The sequence below is a fragment of the Lepisma saccharinum genome, chromosome 21 (genome assembly GCF_977018435.1).
Source record: "Lepisma saccharinum chromosome 21, izLepSacc3.1, whole genome shotgun sequence".
Lineage (NCBI taxonomy): Eukaryota > Metazoa > Arthropoda > Insecta > Zygentoma > Lepismatidae > Lepisma > Lepisma saccharinum.
This window is the reverse complement of record NC_139249.1, coordinates 2,737,831-2,753,592: the sequence shown is the minus strand read 5'-3', so window position 1 is coordinate 2,753,592 and position 15,762 is coordinate 2,737,831. Positions and strand designations below refer to the sequence as shown.

Below are 15,762 nucleotides of genomic sequence, written 5' to 3'. Positions count from 1 at the left end.
TTAACCGAGCACCTATCGCTAACGCTCTACGCTGTTGGTAGGCTTGCTTGCTAGCTGGAGACGTTCGCAAAAGAATCTTGATTTTAACCTTGGAAATGTCACCTCATTTGAAAAACATTTTTTCCATTTTCCGAGAAATCATATTTCTATGCGACATTGTGATTTTTGTAATATTGTACAACGCACGTTCTTTCTAAAAAAGATAAACATTTCGAAGCGTTGCCTTTTCCTCGAATTGTTCGTAGAGATGGAGTGGCTGCAGTCAAATTCGATTACGCCTCGTAAGCTCTGCTTCCATGACTCCCCCCCACGTCTCGTTCTTGCTTCTGGGAAAACAGAGGACAAGAAATCGATAGATCGGTGTTGTTTGTCGAATCGACTTAGGGAGGGACGATCATTAGGGATTGTTTTACTTACGGGAGAAGGAAAACAGAAGAATGACTCCGAAGGGAAGAGCTTGTGCAAATAGTGTCCGACAGCTAAGCATCTCGGATGCTGAGGCATGCTTCGATCTCTGGCGTCGCCTGCGAGGGAGGCTTCCCGCAGGGCTACGTGGGTGTGTGTGCGTGCTTCCTGTTGTTACCGTTACCTTCAAAGCGGGGAGCATGTCTGTGGACGGAATGTGGTGACCTTGCGAAAACTTGACCTTTCTTCACAACGGCTTGGATTGGTGAGCGAGATTTCCGGTTACGTGAATGCATCAAAATATTTTTCAACGGAACTATATTAGCAAATGACTGAGGGGATGTAAGGTGTGATCCTCCAACGTAGTACACCCAAGTGACAACCTCAATTCCACGCAGCAGCGGCGCTAAGGGGAGAGCCGCCGTGCCATTGTTCTACCCTCAGAAAAAGAAAAAGCACTTGCTTTGCCAAAATATAGTTCAATTAATACATTTACGAACGAGGAGATTGGAATCTCGTAAGCGTTCGAGCTTACGGCCGCCTCAATTCCTACGCCTCATCCCCAGCTGTTCTCTCACTTGATCTGGGCCAGCATAGTCTGGCCGTTGCGCAGACGTATGCGCGGAGGCATGAAAAAGTCTCCGCAGTTAACGAGCGAGGAGGTGGTAGCCCAGTGGTAGCCATAAGACAACCAGCCGTGCCCCTTTTCGGCTGGCACGACGCGACAGCTTTCGCATTGTGTTGACATAGTTGCAAACTTCACAGAGAAATGACTAATCCTGACCGATTTGTAATACTCGTTGGAGAAGTAATTCGCGAGAAAGATACTTTACTGCATACTTGGCAAGAACGAATATCTTCCCCAAATTTATATAACCATTTAGATAGATGCGTCTAAAGAGCCATCCAGACTTTATTATCGATATCTTCCTTAATAAAAGATATATCCCTTGCTCTGACGCACACAGACGCTCACGTGTTGCAACTGACGTTGACAACATTGAAGACAATTTCTGTACAAAATAATTGCCTAAATATCAAAGGGAATTCGCATCACCAGGGGATTTTTTACTTTAATATTTGTAAAAAATCACACGGAAAATCTATCGGTATAAGAATTTCACTTGGAGATATAATTCAATTTCTTGCATTGAATTCTAAAAATTGTAGATCTACAGTTCATTTAGCAGATAATCATATTTTAGTTGTTAGTAACACCGATTGTTGATTTACCGTCTGCCGTGCTGGGGTTGCAAATTATAAACAAAGCAAGCCGAGAATACCGTGATCGACTTGGTGTCTCTAATTGTTCAGTGTTTTTCTTTTTAATGAAGTGAAAGTATCCGATGGTGTGTGAAAGCAAGGGTAGTCAGTGAAGATCAGTCAGATTAGAGCATTATTACGTTCACCGTTTTCCAAGGTACTATACGATATTAAATTAAAAGTTAAACAACTTCGCTGTCCCACGCCAGATTTAAACATCAATTCTATTTAAAAATATCAAAAAAATTGTAAAGGTGACAGGCGTCGAAATTTTAATAGTCGCATTTATTTCCTAGAAACTCTGGCCGACCTCCGCACAGCATGCTTCGAGGCCAGGGATTGCGGGTTCGAATTTCGGCCCGGGCATCGGTGTTCTTTGTGAGTGTTCACTCATCCTTATCTTCGTAGCCAAAAGTAGTACAAATGCGAAGTAAAATAATCTTAGGAACTCTGAATTTTTGTCTGCAATTTTAGTAAACAAAGTTCCATTAAAATTACCTCTTTCATTAGATTTCTATGACATACGCTAGCGAAAATTTTTCGATTTCTTGATCACGTTGGCACTACCCATCATACTAGCTGCCAGCCGCCACTGATTTCACGTAGTACACCCAAGTATCAACCTCACTTACACGTAGTACACCCAGGTGTCAGCCTCACTTACACGTAGTACACCCAAGTATCAACCTCACTTACACGTAGTACACCCAAGTATCAACCTCACTTACACGTAGTACACCCAGGTGTCAGCCTCACTTACACGTAGTATACCCAAGTATCAACCTCACTTACACGTAGTACACCCAAGTATCAACCTCACTTACACGTAGTACACCCAGGTGTCAGCCTCACTTACACGTAGTACACCCAAGTATCAACCTCACTTACACGTAGTACACCCAAGTATCAACCTCACTTACACGTAGTACACCCAGGTGTCAGCCTCACTTACACGTAGTACACCCAAGTATCAACCTCACTTACACGTAGTACACCCAAGTATCAACCTCACTTACACGTAGTACACCCAGGTGTCAGCCTCACTTACACGTAGTACACCCAAGTATCAACCTCACTTACACGTAGTACACCCAAGTATCAACCTCACTTACACGTAGTACACCCAGGTGTCAGCCTCACTTACACGTAGTACACCCAAGTATCAACCTCACTTACACTTAGTACACCCAAGTATCAACCTCACTTACACGTAGTACACCCAGGTGTCAGCCTCACTTACACGTAGTACACCCAAGTATCAACCTCACTTACACGTAGTACACCCAAGTATCAACCTCACTTACACGTAGTACACCCAGGTGTCAGCCTCACTTACACGTAGTACACCCAGGTGTCAGCCTCATTTCCACGCAGTTCAGCCTGGACTGCATTTTGAAGCCTAACGAGGCTCTGGCGTCTGGTCACAACTTGTTATGTCCTGTTGATATGCGCTTGTCCTTGCCTCTTCATCTATTTCATCTTATACCATTCATCCTCATTTCCGAAATTAACCGAAAGTGGCAGAAACGCGAAGTATATCAATTCAATCAATCAAATGACTCAGAACGACATACCGTTATCACAGTGACAGTTATGGAACAAACTAATGATTTGTATCTTACAAGAATATGTGCGAAGTGTCCTCGTACCCCTACTTACATGCATCCTGTTGCTACCATGTTGAATATTTTCCGGTATCCGGTTGCATGGGAATGATTGTGTGTTTGTGGTAGGCAAGCACAGCGCGTACGACTCCAAGGGGTCCCGGGTTTGATTCCATGCTTGGACATGTGTATGTGTATGTGTATCAATTTCATTACATCATCCCCATCCTCGCGAATAGCCAAAAATGGCAGAAAAGAGACGCTAAATATATATAAATCAAATCGTGGTTGGCATCACTGCTCATGGAAGGCTCGCTAGAATTCTTATGTCAGTTGTTCAGCCATGGCTGATGTGAGCGGATATTGTTCCAGTGCTGAGGAACGGCTAGTGACGTGGGTGTGGGCGAACGAACGATAACGAACGTGGAAAATGAAAATGATGTACTGTAATGTATTGATTGATTTGATTGATTTGGTGTTTTAAGTCAACTTTATGCACAGTAAGGCTAATTGGGACTGGACCTACAGTTTAAAGTGGGATCCGAACCACATGTGCCTCCACCGGGTATCGAACCCGGGATCCCTTGATCGTACTGTAATGTAGTGTAAAAAGTTCGCAAGTATATTATAATGCAAATAAATAGTGTCGTCATATATATCTAGGGGTAATATATATACTATGTAATATAATCTAGGGGTACAGAGACTTCCTGGACATCCTGTAGATTACGTCCTTCATTGATTTTGTTATTTTTGTAGCTTTTCTGCCACTTTGGCTAAACACGAAGATGAGGACAAATGATGATGTAATGAGATTGATGAAGCGACACTCACAAAGTCCAGGGCCGGATTAAGACGAAATTGGGCTGATGCTGCATATCGTAGATTTTTCTGTACAACTAACTTCTAAGGTGCAACAATTACTACCTCTGTCTAAGCGTCCGAAATTGGGGCTCCAAATTTCATTCTAAGATTTATTTTCAGGTTAATATAGCAAAAGAAAACTGTTCAGCTTTTGGAAAATTCTCGTCTCTTTTCATCTGGGCCTATTGCAAGAATGGGCTTAGTGCTGCAGCATCAATAGCACCCACCTTAATCCGGCCCGGTCATGCCTAAGCCGGGATTCAAACCCTGGACCTCTGACATCGTAGCGCACCGAGCTAAGCACTCCTTCACGGAAGCCGGCAACAGGAATTCGCGCGCGCGCGCGCGCGTGTGTGTGTGTGTATACATATGTATATATACACCGTGCGTCCATTTCGATCTGCAGCCGAGAGATCGGGAGAAGCGTGGCGGGCGGCACTGACGGAGATGCCGACATTTGCGGCCTGAAATGACCGCTTATTTTTATGGACATATGCAGACATTTATATAAATATTGCAAAACGAGCACTAACCTGTGTTATAAGAGTATGGTTTTAATTTTAGTAGCTTAGTGACTGTATGTGCCGATGATTTTGACACGCCCACCTCTTGTGAAACACGGCGTAGAGGTTTGTTTGGAGAACGTTCTAACGCTGCACCAATATCATCGAGTTTTGCTTCGGTTAGAATCCGTCGTTTTTGCTTAGGTGTTTTAAAATTTAACGATACAGTTTCTCGTAATTTAAGGACAAGATGTCTAACCGTATCTCTGTGTGGAGTTGAAACGCATGGGAATTTCTGTACAAATTACCTACACACGTCTCTACACGAGTTTGTTTTCACGTAGGTACGTGTCATACATAAAAAAATCTTTGTTCTAACGTGAATCTTGCGGCTGGCATTCCAATCGTCTCACTGACACGTCACACATACACACTACAATAACACAAACAAGTAACTGCAAGTAACCAAGAATAACACTCTTGCGCACAGTACGAAATTAACACGCTCTTGGTTTACATTGCTCGCCATTATATTTACAACTCTGTCTTCATCTAGTCGCGAAGGAACAAAAAACTCGAGCTCGGAGATTTCGGATTGCAAGGAAGCTCACGAAAACCATTGACTTTTGACGGTTTCGTCTGCAGCGTAATCTTGATACAGTGTTGCTCATTCGAAACCTCCAAACGATCCCCATCGATACAAAACTTTTTCAGGACGTTACTGGTCAAAACTATGATTAAAATGTTTTATTATCTGTGGCTCTTAACATCGTTTCTAAAGCGTATTTATTTGTGTGATGAATTACAGAAGAACTTTTGCGTGTTATAACACAGGTTAGTGCTCGTTTTGCAATATTTATATAAATTTCTGCATATGTCTATAAAAATAAGCGGGCATTACAGGCCGCAAATGTCGGCATCTCCGTCAGCGCCGCCCGCCACGCTTCTCCCGATCTCTCGGCTGCAGATCGAAATGAACGCACGGTATATGTATGTATACATATGTATGTATATATATATATATATATATATATATATACACACACACACACACACACACAGAAGGCATATCTGGTCATAAAAAAGTACTTATGGTTATATAATGAGTATTTTAATTATTCGCCAGTTAAAAAGTGAAGGTAAAGTTTTCCCCTGTGCTTTGCACCATGCCATGAAGGCGTATACGGGGTGTGGATTTAGGGCCTCACACTTTGTTGATCACGACCGAAGGTGGGGGTGATGTGATCAGCACCACGCCCCTCACCGCCTTTACCCCTCAGAGTTTCCTCCAGGTGCCCAATTTATACGACGCTGGGTTTTCGCCGGAGCCGCTTGAACAGGTGGAAAAAATCCCGGTTCTCCCCCGCCGGGGATCAAACCCGGGTCTCTCGCATGGTAGTCAGACGCCATAACGACTGAGCAACCGAGGCTATTTGCCAGTTAACTGAAAGTAATCGCACGGGCATGAAAATGGGAAGCTGGGCAGAATTGCGCTGGCCCCACGCCACGTATGGGAAAAGCAAAGCGAAAGCGGAACAAAAGTCGCTGGTTCCCGCGCACTGTGTGGCAACGTCAACCGCGCGGGGTTGCCTCTCTCCGGGACACTTTTGTTTCACCTCTGACCTTTCGAGCAAATACTGTCAGTTTGTGTAACATGGATTACAAAGACCAACTCTACAACGAGATCCTTCATTCTCTTAAACCTCCGAACACACGGGGTTGTGCTTCGACGTGGCAACAGCGCGAACTTCTTCCACCCCCTAATTTCATGGCAGTGCGTTTAGGTGATTTGTGTGGAACACCTCGGCAGTCATCTCGTTAATCCTTGCATTCACTGTTAGGAGCTCTAGAGACAGCACGTACTTTGTTCTCTGCCAGCCAGAACTCAGTATTCCCTCTTCTTCTTCTTCGTCAAATCCACATTCTGTTCTTTGCTATTTGTGTAAATATTTTACAGTTTCATTGAGAAATATCCCAGCTATCGATATTCAGGGAGGGTCACATGAACCCTTGGACCAATCGGCTTGGACTATTCGTAATAGGGAGGGGAACTTTTTGAGGTATTCTACGTTGCCAAACTTATGCCTGAAAGTGAAACGGATGGCAAAGGCATCTCCCACAAGGACAATACCTAACGGTTGAAGCATGGTAGAAAGGGTCTCCGATCCTCTGCCTCTCCCTGAACTGCGAACGAAGGGTGCATGTTTAAAGCAGAAAGTGTCACTTGCGACTGAGTGAACATCAGTCGTGTGGCAACACTTGTTTTTGTATCTGGAGACGAAAAATCTGGGTTTGTTTAGAAGGAACCATTTCTTTGGTTGCAACGTTTGATGTATCGCCGCTTCTGGTGCGAAAGGATTTGATCTTATTTCAGTCGAAACGCGAAGGCTGTAATTCGCTTTACTGTTCTGGCACGCATGAGTAGGTTATACTCTATTCCAGGAATCTGTGCAGCAAGGCCGCGCATAGCGGCAGAGAAGAGGGGAAATCGAGTGTGCAGAGCAAAGCAGTACACGCTGCTCGAAGGCTGGTAACTGCAGTCGCTTTCCCCTCCACGCAATCCCGTTCCCTCTCACGTGTTCATTGGTGCGGCCGTCTCACGTCACTATTTGCTCAGACTTGTTCTCGTTCGCCTTCTCCAGAGATAACTGGGACCTGACTAGACAGGTCAGGTTCGGTGCTATCAGCATATATCTCCATTCTGCTATAGCTGTCGCTATCCGCTCGCGTTACGAACCTCGCCGGCAAGCCACGAGGTTCAAGTCGCTACAAGGGCACACGCTCGAGCGGCACAATAACGAAATGAAGACACTGTGTTATATCAAGAACTCTAACAGCTAAAGAATAAACTTGTGGATTTCCACACATAAGAATTCCTTCCCGTCATTTTCTTTCGTGCCGAACCTCAGAGGCCATCGACCGAATTTCTGAACCAACGTTTCGTGCTCAATATCGCGTTTCGCGAAGAGAGCTTCCCATTGAGAATCTCGCACCAAGCCCTCGTGTCCGGGACCGATTCTAAATTTGAGTTTGATGGCAGATTGTTTTAAGTCAAGCTGCCGTCTCGTGACTAGTTATGAGACTCCTCACTAGTTGGCGCTGGGCCAGGTCTCTATAATTATAACCTCGCTTTCCGTATTGTTTCCCTCAAATGTTTTTCCTAGAGGGCTCCGGAGTCAAGTTAGCTGGTGTGGTCGTTGGGTAAAAGCGACGGGAAAGATAAGGTTGTTGCATAATTGATAGGGGCTTCACTTCCGTATCTCTAACATCGAGAGATGTGACCTCGTGAGGTCTACGTATCTTCATTGTCTGGAGGTCATATCGTTTTGTCCTTTTCAAACTTTAACACCGTGAACGAGGCACGTAGCCAGGGGGAGGGCTAAGGGGGCTTAAGCCCCACCCACCAAAATCCTACAAATATCTAATTTAAATAGTGTATAGTGGTAATTAATTTTACTTCCTTAAAAGGAGTAAACATTAGATGGAAAAACGTTTAGTGTATAAAATAGGAGCCAGGTTATATTTATATATTCTACCATTTAATCCCAAGAACAAATGGTTCCACAGCTCTCAAAATGTGTAATTTTCTTTGTGACAGGTCACACAATACACGTAAACGTTATGAGTAAAATTTGGCCCTAACTTTTAAAGCCCTTTTTCTTAACGGAATGCGAAAAAGTTAATAACAAAATACAATGACTATGAATTTCAGTACACTAACTGTACAAAATGTATGAAAAATAATGAACAAGACTTGTGTTGGTTATTCACTGATACGGTGCATCAAGTAGCAAAGTTTCTCCATTTGCATAATAATAATAACAATAAATTTGGATTAAAATTGGTTTAATTTTAATTACTTATAATAATTATTATTGTAAAATGACAATCATAATCGTGGTATTAATTATTTTGTCATTATTATTTCTACTAATCAAGTTTTATCAGTGGCCTGCTACCCCTAAAAATATATCTCGCGACGCCTGTGCTCGTAAGGTATGAGCACCCGCCCACCCCCGAAATAAAATCCTGGCTACGGGCCTGCGCTTAAACGTTACACTCCACCCCCGCTCCACAGTCGGTGGAAATGCTCGCCACCATATTCTTACCTGGCTAATTAGTCCGCATCTCTTTTTTTATCTTTCATCTGCAAGTGTTGCCATATGTGTCAAGTTGGGACTAAATACTGACAACTTTCCAAGAGGCAGTTTCTCTCTGATCTCGTGATTGATTCTTCATTTCTGACAGTCACTTATTGAAGAATTCAAAATGAATCTAGCTATATTTTGAGGCAAGTATCCATAACTGCCACAGAGGTGTGTTTTTATTATTATTATTATTATTTTACAATGGAAGAAATGTTATCAACAGTTACTTTACGACACTTAACTTGAAATTGTGTAACATGGGGGAAGAACTATATTTGTCAACTCTGTTTCCAACTATGTGTCTTCTCTGGATGCTAAGGTGAAAGGATTGTCTTGAAATAACCTAAGGAGAGGAATCTGGGCTTCATTGCCTGATAAATTGAGAACAATCACGCTTTATTGCAATTCATTTCCAATTGCAGGCTAGTACTTCAGTGCTTTGGATGAATTGCTGAATTCAGTGGAATCGTAACTCAGTTAATTTTTAAAAGTAACTTTCCGAACACTGTTTTTTTTGTTTCCTTCCTTTTGGGTTAGTCGCAACGATGAGGATGAATGATGAAGTGATGAATAGGATGCCCGAAGAACCACAATGCTTTACACAAGGTTCGAATGTGAGACCTCTGTGATGTATATGTATATATACACACATTGCTCCACAAAACGTAAGGAACACCAAGGGATTATGAGTGTAAGTCGAGTATTGGAGAAAATTGTAAATCTTCAGAATAACATTACAATAAAATATATCTTCTGCACATCATCGTCCCAAGATTTTTTAAGCCTTGTCACGCTACACTGGCGTACGCAGTGAGGGGTTGCTGAAGCTTCAGCCTCATCCGAAATAAAGAAAAACAACCTTTTGTGTTCATGTGTTCGCACGTATTGCGCCGGAATTCCTGCAAACAGAAGACATCACCCGTATTGAGGGGCCTGAATGCTCACCGGACCTCAATCCTATCGAGCATGTTTGGGATGCTCTTGATCAGGGCTTATGGACACCAATGAAGTATACAGATGCATCATGCAACGAAAATGACCAGCAACATTGCAAAATGGTATACAGGGTGAACACTTTTTTGTGCTTGTTTCCTTCTGGTTCCTTGCTGTTCCTTAAGTTTTGTGGAGCAGTGTATATAGTGTAGGTGTGTAACTGTCTAGATAAATAGATATGGAGTGTTCGACGTTCATATCAGTCATACATTAACACTACAGTGGCGGTGATTGGGTTCCAAACCTAGGGGGACAAGGTGCCAGAACTGGTGGGGGGCAACTGCCCCCATGACCCCCTAATCGCCACTACTGATTAACAGTGTGTAAAGAATATCGAGGACAATTTATTATAATTTTTTTTTACATGACAAATCATTTTTTGTTTTTACTATACTCTAACAATATACTGAAAACAAGCTGTAAATTTCTTGCATGCTATAATAACGATGCGCGCATTGATACAAATTGCCGGACTACTTTCGCCAATGGATACAGCCTTCCAAGTATACTTTGATGCTCATTTGTTCCGCCTTGATCTGTTTCCATTCTTTTTATATTCGATGTGGAAATTTTGTTGCAGCTATGAAATTGTGATAGCGCGGCTACGTTCACGTGGTTATCGCACCCCCCTCGGCGCCGGGAATGAAAGGGGCCGGTGGTGCTCGGGGGGGCCCGCGAGTAAACATCGATTTTTCGATTGAAGCCTTGCCTAATGACCCGGCTCATGGCCATATCTCCGCTTGTGCGTGTAAAGCGGGACAGACAGTGTTCCAAATGGGGTATCGATAACTTTCGCGAGAAAAACATCTTGGGGAGGCTGTTGTGCGTGTATCTCTGCACGCCCTTTTGTGTGCGTGCGTTGTTGAAAGTGGATGGGAGGAAGACGTTGACGAGATCGCATTTGCTTCTTCATAGGGTTTGTTGAGAGAGCGAAAGACCACGGTAAATCGCCTGCTGGTAGAACGCTTTCTTTTTATTCTCGTCGAAATTCGGTTTCGGCTATATTCACCAAATGTTGCTTTTGGTGAATTCTGTGCGAACCACTCTTGTTATGCAACTTTATTTTTATTTATTTATTTATTTAAAAGTGTTTTTAAACTGCCGAGAACAGCTTTTCAGCCTTAATACAACGGTACATGTTACAAGGTTACATACGAGGCCTATTCGTAAAGTAAGTACCGTTTGCAAATATTGCCGCTGTAGCGATGCAGTCGCGACCGTGCGAGTTCTCGCTGACATCATTCATCCGTTAGTTAGCCACAGGCACGCCTGGGAGCGGGTCATGCTTTTTCTTCGTAGTTTTCTGAAGGTTTGAAATGTTCAAGAAAATCAATCGGCCCGCCGACTGTGAAGTTCGGTCTGTGATTTGTTTTCTCAATGCAAGAATGGTGGAATTCTTGCCTAGAGGACAGACCACCAACAAAGATGCCTGCTGTGACACATTAATCCGACTGCGTCGTGCAATTCAAAACAAAAGACGCGGAATGCTTAGCGAAGGCAGTGTGTTGCTTCACGACAATGCTCGTCCGCATACGGCACAACAAACTCAAAATGTCATCACGTCATTCGTCTGGGAACAGTTTGTTCATCCGCCAACAGCCCTGACTTGGCACCAAGTGACTACCATCTCTTTCTTCATCTGAAGAAGCGTTTCGACGAGGATGATGACGTCGAAGCAGCAGTGCATGGATGGCTTTCGTCACAGGCGGGAACATTCTATGATGATGGGATACAAAAACTAGTGCCACGCTACGACAAAAGCTTGAACAATGGTGGAAACTACGTAGAAAAGTAGTTAAAGGTCTGTAGAATGCAATGCAAATAGAAAAAAGAGATACGAAACTATTTTACTTTATTTTTTACACCCTTTCGGTACTTACTTTCCGAATACGCCTCGTATTACAAGGCATCCAAAACCACAGTATTGGACAAGAGAGCATTTCAAAATATTTAGCAAACATAACCTAAAACTACAAGAATTTTAAAAATGTATTTAAGAATATACAATTGTTACATTTCAACTATAGAACTATAAAATATTTCTTAAATAATTATCCTTATATATGAAGTTGAAATTGATTTAACAACATTATCAATATCTATCTCACGGTATTCGAATTATAACTGTTTATGAGATACAGAACATACTTGTTATTTTTGTAGTTCTTATCAAGACATAATAATTCGTTATTTCCTCTCAAATTGTATGATTTCACCTTAAGCCATACGAAGGAGATTTGGTACCGTATAATTTCCTTCCAAGATTCCTTCCATGTAAGATATAATTCGCTATAATAACCGATCGCAACTGTTACGACAGATGGGTTCAAGGGCGGATTTATGGGCCACGTCCCCCCCACCCCCTGCGTCACCCGTTACCTTATACGATGGCGAGCCCCTTACCATAACTAAGATAAAAACGTATCTGAGGACTAAAATATTTTTTTCTTACCTGGGTTAAAATCTGAGGCTGTAAAGGGGCTCTCAGCGCATACAAAGGACAAAACGCAAGACAACACACACACAGTCCTACGAAGATTATACTGGCCTTAGGTCCAGACGCCAGAGCCTTGTTAGTCTGCAAAATGGAATCGTCATCCCTTACACCCTTAAAAAAAATTGATTGATTGATTTGGCTTATACTACTTCCCTCATCTGCCACTTTTGGCTAATCTAGGATGACGGATGATGATATTGATGAGGGATACTCACAAAGAGCACCCACAACCAGGCTGGAACGCTAACCACTTCGCCACGGCTGACCTATAGTGTAAACTTTACATTTTTATATTACTTTCCTTCACCACAGTTAATTAACAGAATATTTGACATAGGTAATTTCACGTAATTTAAATCCAGCAAGTAATACCTGAAATTCGAACTAATGAATTATTATGACTAGAGTTGACGAGCTGTATCTTTGCGGGTTGCCTTGGCTACTCCGCGCAGAGTGTGAGAGAGATACGTTTATGTAGTTGCCACCTACTCGCACTTTGGGTGGTCGACAGCAAGGACAGAACGCAAGGATAATTACGCGCAGCCGGTAGCTCCTCCCCCTTGCTACTGCGCAGCCGTGCTTGGGCAGGGTTCACCCGCAAAGGTATAGCTCGTCAACTCTAGCACAGGGTGGCTTTTTTACGTAATGTGCAACTGCTGCCTTACAAGTTATTGATTGATGTGGTATATTTTACGTCGATTTTCTGCCACTTTTGGCTAATCTCGAAGACGAGAATGTGTCAATATATCGTATCATCCTTAGCATTCCTGTGTAGTTCAGTCATTATATAGTCTATTAGATACAGTTAAGAATTCGTCAACTAAGATAGGAGGTATTGTGCATTATTGGGAGCGTTGAATGGTAAGAGGAGAAGGGAGAAGTTCAATGAGGGGAATGATTGAATGCTTGGAGCAGGGGAGAGAGATTAAGAAGTGTTGGTTTTTTGGAGAGAGGATCAGTTGTTGCTTGGAGATTGAGAGTGAGAAAGGGTTGATCTTACGGAAAAGTTGGGAGTGAGTCTGTCGTTAAAAGTTCAGGAGGAGCACTCAGTTTTAGACTCGAACGATTTTGAGAACAGGGAGATGTCATTTGGAGTTAAGTTATCAACAACAGTTAAATAGACTTTCTGTGTGTGTGAGATTAAGAGTGCTGGTTCAGTCGTAAAGGTATTGAAACCAAATTGTGTGCGCCACCTTTCATTTCAGTGTTTGTTTAGATTATGTTAGTTGTACATCCTTCGCATGCTCTACGGAAGCCTAAGCTACTTGTTGGGAGTAACGCATCCCGTGGTTCGATCCCGGTACCAATAAGATAATGTTGAGGCACCGTGATTTAGTATTATTCATGGTGGTAAACCGCACTTAAGAGTGTTGTTTTACGATATGAAGAAACTGAGATACCCAGACCGGGATTCGAACTTGGTACTACTGGCGTCGTATTATAGGGCTAATTATGGTTATAGCAACATCAGTAGCGCTAGGATTTGATGCAAATGCATTTTTTGAAAGGCAGAAACATTACATAAGTAGATAGAAACGTGTTTTACACGTAAGTGAATTAATTGGGATGCCTTTGTTAGGGCATTTTTTTGCATTTCTTGACCCTTTTTGGAGTAAAGGTCATTTTTTAAACTTTTTAAACCGTTTAAGTCAATTTTTCGGCCTTTTAAAAGTCATATTATGAATTTTTCTACATTTTGGTGAAAGAAGGGACATTTTACATGCAAATGTAACCCTTTGAAGGAGAGAGGTTCAGACAGACTCTCGTCTCATTGCAGTTCTGAACGACTGTGTTTGAAGAAACAAAGAGATTATGTGCAGTATTGTTGATACAAGCTGTTGTGTAACAATTCAGCTCAAACAATGTGATTCCCTCCCTATCAGTAAATATATTGTCGCCAGACGGATTATTGTTAAAAAACAAGGGGTACAAAGTTTTGTGCTCTGTATCGGACATTTTGTCAGGGAAGCAATTTGCACTCTACGAAATTGGAAGTGACTTAACAGCAAGTGATATTGTTCATTTCAAGTACACTCCTCTTGTGTCGGTGGAAGTCGAGATAAATTTTCCCGTGTACAAGGCTCTCTTGTCCGAAAACCGACGATGATTCACTTTTGAAAATTTGCATATGATTTTCGTTGTGTACTGCAACTCAGTACTCAAAGTGTAAAAGATGACAAAAAGTGAACTTTCTTTCTTGTACTACCATACGCAAAGAACATGTGGTAGATACTGTAACGTTAATTTGTAATTTGAATTTCTGTTGGTAGTTTATAAATTTTGTTTTACAAATCTTTCAGAATTTTTAGATTATTTTTCTGAGTTTATAGGGCATTTTCTTGCATGTATTAGGTCATAAATGCATTTTTTAAAGGTCATTTTTTGGCAATTTTAAGGTCATCAAAATCATAGCCCTAATCATCAGCATTCTACCATGAATGTTGTTTTTGTTGTTTTTTTGTAAAATTTAATTAATTTCACCCATAGATTGAATGGAAACGGGATCTAAATTTAATGGAAAGAAAAACTCAGCGTATAACCTGTCCAAGTTTTGGAAGTACACCACTGCTTATAGGCTATTCCCGATCAGCCTATCCGAGCATAAAGAATACCTGAAACAATCTTGCGGGAATAGCGGCCTACTCTGAGGGCGAGTGGTTTGGGAAGGAGCTCCCAGCTGCGGCCTGGAGGTTTATAAATTCCTTAAATGCAGGCGCTGATTCGCGCCGCGTGCGTGGCTTGTGTTAAAACACGGCCGACAGCCAGAATTCACAACATGCAATTTGCTGAATAGAAGCGAGGCCAGGGCCCGTGGGAGAGCCGCTGCTCCCCTGGAAGGTTGCCACGAGCGAAGGACCGCAGCTTCCTCCAGATCACGTGACGGATCTTCTCGCGTGGAAGTGAACTGAAAGTGATCATCCGCCTTAAAGCTGGGAAGGCGCTCGGCAATGTTTCTATTATCCGAGAAGAGGCATGAATTGCTAAATTGCGCAAACCTTTCTAATGGGCAGGCTGTGCTTACAAAATGCGCCGATTTGATGCCTCATCAGATCCAAATTGATTCGGATAATTGGATCCAAGGCTGGAGATTCGGACATCGGATCCTGGAACTGAGATTTGAAAATCGATTTCGGACATTGGACAGAGTATTCGATATTCGGACACCTGATCCTGAACCCGAGATTCGGACATCGCGTGCAGGACTAGAGATTCAGACATGAAATCAGTGATGTGCGTCTACCTGTACATTCTACACGTAGACTATTTTATAAACTTAGATTACGTTAGATGTAAACAACATGGCGAAAGGTGATAAATTAGCAAAGGGCGCCGTGGAATTAGAAGAAAATTATACTGCGTATCAGTTGCTGATGTGTGAGAAGAAATTTTCATACTCTTTCTTCCAAATTCGAACAATTTCTCACATAGGAAGAAATCTAATATAGGAAATATTCTAGTGTTTTATGGGGGAAAAGACCACTTTT

At 42.3% G+C, this 15,762-nt stretch overlaps 1 protein-coding gene across 1 annotated transcript in view; it reads left to right on the top strand.

Annotated features, from left to right (window-relative positions):
• Positions 1-15,762, top strand: part of LOC146004296 (uncharacterized) — a 953,900-nt gene that overhangs the window by 106,675 nt on the left and 831,463 nt on the right. The window lies entirely within an intron of this gene.